Source organism: Hoplias malabaricus, chromosome 4, assembly GCF_029633855.1.
Source record: "Hoplias malabaricus isolate fHopMal1 chromosome 4, fHopMal1.hap1, whole genome shotgun sequence".
NCBI classification, from domain to species: domain Eukaryota; kingdom Metazoa; phylum Chordata; class Actinopteri; order Characiformes; family Erythrinidae; genus Hoplias; species Hoplias malabaricus.
The window spans coordinates 17,276,383-17,281,692 of NC_089803.1; the positions used below are offsets into that span (position 1 = coordinate 17,276,383).

The 5,310-nt window shown below is 47.4% G+C and overlaps 1 protein-coding gene across 2 annotated transcripts in view; it reads right to left on the minus strand.

Annotated features, from left to right (window-relative positions):
- The window catches only part of anxa6 (annexin A6), a 32,762-nt gene extending 28,415 nt beyond the window's left edge, over positions 1-4,347 (minus strand). Inside the window, exon 1 of one of the 2 annotated variants that reach the window (XM_066667164.1) lies at positions 4,213-4,347. The gene's annotated coding sequence lies outside the window, so the exon portion shown is untranslated. The remainder of the gene's footprint in view (positions 1-4,212) is intronic. The other variant, XM_066667165.1, reaches the window with a different exon arrangement.
- Positions 4,348-5,310: the final 963 nt, after the last annotated feature.

The following is a 5,310-nucleotide window of genomic DNA, read 5'->3' on the forward strand; positions in this document are numbered from 1 at the left end:
TTTTAAAGCAAGGCCATGTTTTCCACAGGATACTGTGTCCAGTTCACACACTCCTTTCCAATCTTGTACCTGTGAGTTGTGGGGACATTACACAGACTTCCATTCATTATGATTGATATCTCCTATTAATTCTTCCATAAATAATACTACCTTCAATCTAACCCAAAACGTAACCCTGATCCCTAACCCCAGACACTAAAACCTAAAACATGTCTTCACCTTAAAATCGAGACTTACTTTATAAGATAATGAACAGGTCCTCACAATGTGATATATACCTGGAATACACACACGCATACACACACTCCTTATGCACTCACAAACGCGTTCTCCAGATCCTGCTCTCTTTAGACGCTCACACACTGCTCCCACACTCACACACTCTGGTCTTTGTCCACGTCAGGAGGGACACACCAGGCCGACGTTGCAGTGATTCAGCAGAAGAGTCAGGACCCAGGGGCTGAGTGAACTGAACTGGACTCGGGCTGATTCTATTGACCAAAGAAGTTACACGATTACTAATGTAATCAATAGTGACAGCCCTAGTTCACTGACACAGCACATGGGTTCTCACTCTCCATTGAAGTCTGAAGCCTGTTGAGATCTCACAAATGGTTGAGTGGGTCTGAGGTGATTGAAGCAGCTTTAACCTTGTCATTGTTTCTTACGCTGTTAAATAATAACTGAATATTACACCTGGTTAACCCCTTACTGTCCTACGTGATTACATCCAGGGGCTTATTGTTCAGTAATGACACTGCTTCAATGCAAATGTTCAAACGGATCCTGGGCCTCTAGAAATATTCACTTCAAATGTATAACATTAATCTGTAGCAATGATGAATGCTGTTTAGATCATTAACCTCCAGTCGTTCGTCGCTGGATTTACCTTAATGTTTGCTGTAATTAAGTCTGTATCATGTTTGAAATAAGAGTAAAAACAATTACTCACCCAGTCATTCACACACTGACACCTGTGGACAGTTTCACACACTCACCCAGTCACTCACACACTCACACCTGTGGACAGTTTCACACACTCACCCAGTCACTCACACACTCACACCTGTGGACAGTGTCACACACTCACCCAGTCACTCACACCTGTGGACAGATTCACACACTCACCCAGTCACATACACACTGACACCTGTGGACATTTTCACACACTCACCCAGTCACTCACACACTCACACCTGTGGACAGGTTCACACACTCACCCAGTCACACACACACTCACACCTGTGGACAGTTTCACACACTCACCCAGTCACTCACACACTCACACCTGTGGACAGGTTCACACACTCACCCAGTCACTCACACACTCACACCTGTGGACAGTTTCACACACTCACCCAGTCACTCACACACTCACACCTGTGGACAGTTTCACACACTCACCCAGTCACTCACACACTCACACATGTGGACAGATTCACACACTCACCCAGTCACTCACACCTGTGGACAGTTTCACACACTCACCCAGTCACTCACACACTCACACCTGTGGACAGTTTCACACACTCACCCAGTCACTCACACACTCACACCTGTGGACAGTTTAACACACTCACCCAGTCACTCACACACTCACACCTGTGGACAGTTTCACACACTCACCCAGTCACTCACACACTCACACCTGTGGACAGTTTAACACACTGACCCAGTCACACACACACTCACACCTGTGGACAGTTTCACACACTCACTCAGTCACTCACACACTCACACCTGTGCACAGTTTCACACACTCACCCAGTCACTCACACTCTCACACCTGTGGACAGTTTCACACACTCACCCAGTCACTCACACACTCACACCTGTGGACAGTTTCACACACTCACCCAGTCACTCACACACTCACACCTGTGGACAGGTTCACACACTTACCCAGTCACTCACACACTCACACCTGTGGACAGTTTCACACACTCACCCAGTCACTCACACACTCATACCTGTGGACAGTTTCACACACTCACCCAGTCACTCACACACTCACACCTGTGGACAGTTTCACACACTCACCCAGTCACTCACACACTCACACTTGTGCACAGTTTCACACACTCACCCAGTCACTCACACACTCACACCTGTGGACAGTTTCACACACACACCCAGTCACTCACACACTCACACCTGTGGGCAGTTTCACACACTCACCCAGTCACTCACACACTCACACCTGTGGACAGTTTCACACACTCACCCAGTCACTCACACACTCACACCTGTGGACAGTTTCACACACTCACCCAGTCACACACACACTCACACCAGTGGACAGTTTCACACACTCACCCAGTCACACACACACTCACACCAGTGGACAGTTTCACACACTCACCCAGTCACACACACACTCACACCAGTGGACAGTTTCACACACTCACCCAGTCACACACACACTCACACCAGTGGGCAGTTTCACACACTCACCCAGTCACTCACACACTCACACCTGTGGACAGTTTCACACACTCACCCAAACACACACACTCACACCAGTGGACAGTTTCACACACTCACCCAGTCACTCACACCTGTGGACAGTTTCACACACTCACCCAGTCACTCACACTCTCACACCTGTGGACAGTTTCACACACTCACCCAGTCACTCACACACTCACACCTGTGGACAGTTTCACACACTCACCCAGTCACACACACACTCACACCTCTGGACAGTTTCACACACTCACCCAGTCACTCACACACTCACACCTGTGGACAGTTTCACACACTCACCCAGTCACTCACACACTCACACCTGTGGACAGTTTCACACACTCACCCAGTCACACACACACTCACACCAGTGGGCAGTTTCACACACTCACCCAGTCACTCACACACTCACACCTGTGGACAGTTTCACACACTCACCCAAACACACACACTCACACCAGTGGACAGTTTCACACACTCACCCAGTCACTCACACCTGTGGACAGTTTCACACACTCACCCAGTCACTCACACTCTCACACCTGTGGACAGTTTCACACACTCACCCAGTCACTCACACACTCACACCTGTGGACAGTTTCACACACTCACCCAGTCACTCCCACACTCACACCTGTGGACAGTTTCACACACTCACCCAGTCACTCACACACTCAAACCTGTGGACAGTTTCACAAAGTCACCCGTCAGTCACACACACACACACACACACACAGACAAATTCCACTGTGTCGCCCTATTAACTTATTCAAATACTGAAAACAATGGCAGCTTTAAACTTGGCAAATAAATGCTAATTAGATCACAGTGCTCCTATCATTCATCCTTAAACCTGACTCTCCACATGTAGTTGGCGTTGAGAAGTGGGGAACAACACTATCCTCCCCTTGGCAGACAGGGGTTCGATTCCCCACTCAGACAACCATACTCTGCTGCATCAGTAAGAGTCCTTGGATAAAAATGCTAACACTACGTCCACTTCCCGGTGTGACGTGGTTATATAGTGAGTCATAAATGTAAATGCCCATGTAAATGTGAGCTGCACGGTCAGCCTTATCTGGCACTGACCACAGGGCACAGCAGGAGCATATTACTGCACTGCTGCATTGTTTGGGGTCTAATGTGGAGACCAAAATAGCCAGTCGAGATGGGGTAAGAACACACATGCGAGAGAGAGAGAGAGAGAGAGAGAGAGAGAGAGAGAGAGAGAGAGAGAGAGAGAGAGAGAGAGAGACTGCCACACCCAAAGATCCCCCCACTCTGTAAAGGTTACCCACACACTAACACAAGGCCAAACACATTTTCAGACCCCTGCTATGACTACAAATGGATGCAGGTTTTTTATTTATTTAAAAAAATATCATCTGCAAACTTTTTCAAGTTTTGGCTTGGATAATAAACCTATAAATATAAGACCACCACAACCTGGGCCTTAGAGACGACTGATCTCCCAGCTGTACTCTGACATGAATTCCCTGTACCACAACTGCTCAGAAATAACTGAATGAGGACTTTATGAGCTCCTAAAGTTGCATGCAGTGCACAAATGTGCTGCTGTGGGACTTCTGCTGCAGAGAAGCCTCCCCCTTCATTGCTAAGTGGTCATTATAAGTGTGTTACGCTCGTGTAACACCCTGTCCAATATGTACACCTGTATAAAATGTAAAGAATAAACTCTACACTCTTTCCACACTTTAAATTGCCTGGTGAAAGATTGAGACTCACCTCGGGGAGCTATCTCGTTCCCTCGTGTAGTTCTGTACCCGCGGTGGACAGAGCTCTCAGACTGAGGGAGAGAGTGAATAAAGGACTGAAGAAGACCGAGAGAGAGAGAGAGAGAGAGAGAGAGAGAGAGAGAGAGAAGCAGAAGGAGAAGGAGTAGACGCAGCTGTTCTGCGCTCCTGCGGCTCTGACGTCATGCGCGTAACAACGGTGGGATTATTTTTTGTTTGTTTGTTTCCCACCCGTTTTCCGGCTTCCCGCTCTCTGATTGGCCAGAGCTCTGCATCGCCGTTATTCCACATAACGTTAAAGGATCATTCGTGTGATATTCCTGTGATATCCGTATAATGTTTCTGATGTAAACAAACTCACCAATACCCGTTTAATAAGAAGTGCTCAGTTTTGTATAAATTCACCAAGTCAAAACAGTTCACAGTGGTGGTGAATGGAACCAGACATCCACCTATATTTTATATACATGCAAGGTGAGTCAGAAGTCGAAGGATAGACTTTTATTTCTGTGACATGCTACATGACCACCTTCCCATTGGAAAAATTTGCACTTGACCCAAAATGGCGGCTTTCAAGATGGCGGCCATGTTCTGGATATAGCCTAAAAGATAGGCCCTTCACCCATTACGTATTCAGATTCAATGGAGTCCTGTGACTTTTGGCTCTCCCTGTATTTATATTTTATATATCATCCCAATTTTCTCTCCAATAATTGGTCACTGTCACATATCCGACCAAACAGCTAGATAATACTCCCCCCACTGTAGAACTTGCTTCCTCTGGGAGATGAGAGGCCAGCCATTGTACACAGTATTTTCAAACTACTGCCAACGCAACCACAAGTCGATACACTTGGAGGAGAACACTATCCAGACACCTACATTGGCTAACATTGTACTTGGGTGGGGCTTCATGGTGGTGTCGCAGTCACACAGCTCCAGGGACCTGTAGATTGTGGATTCAAGTCCCGCTCCAGGTGACTGTGAGGAGTTTGGTGCGTTCTCCCTGTGTCTGTGTGGGTTTCCTCTGGGTGTTTTTGGACGTCCCACGGTTGGTAGGTGGCTTGATGACTCAACAGTGTCCATAGGT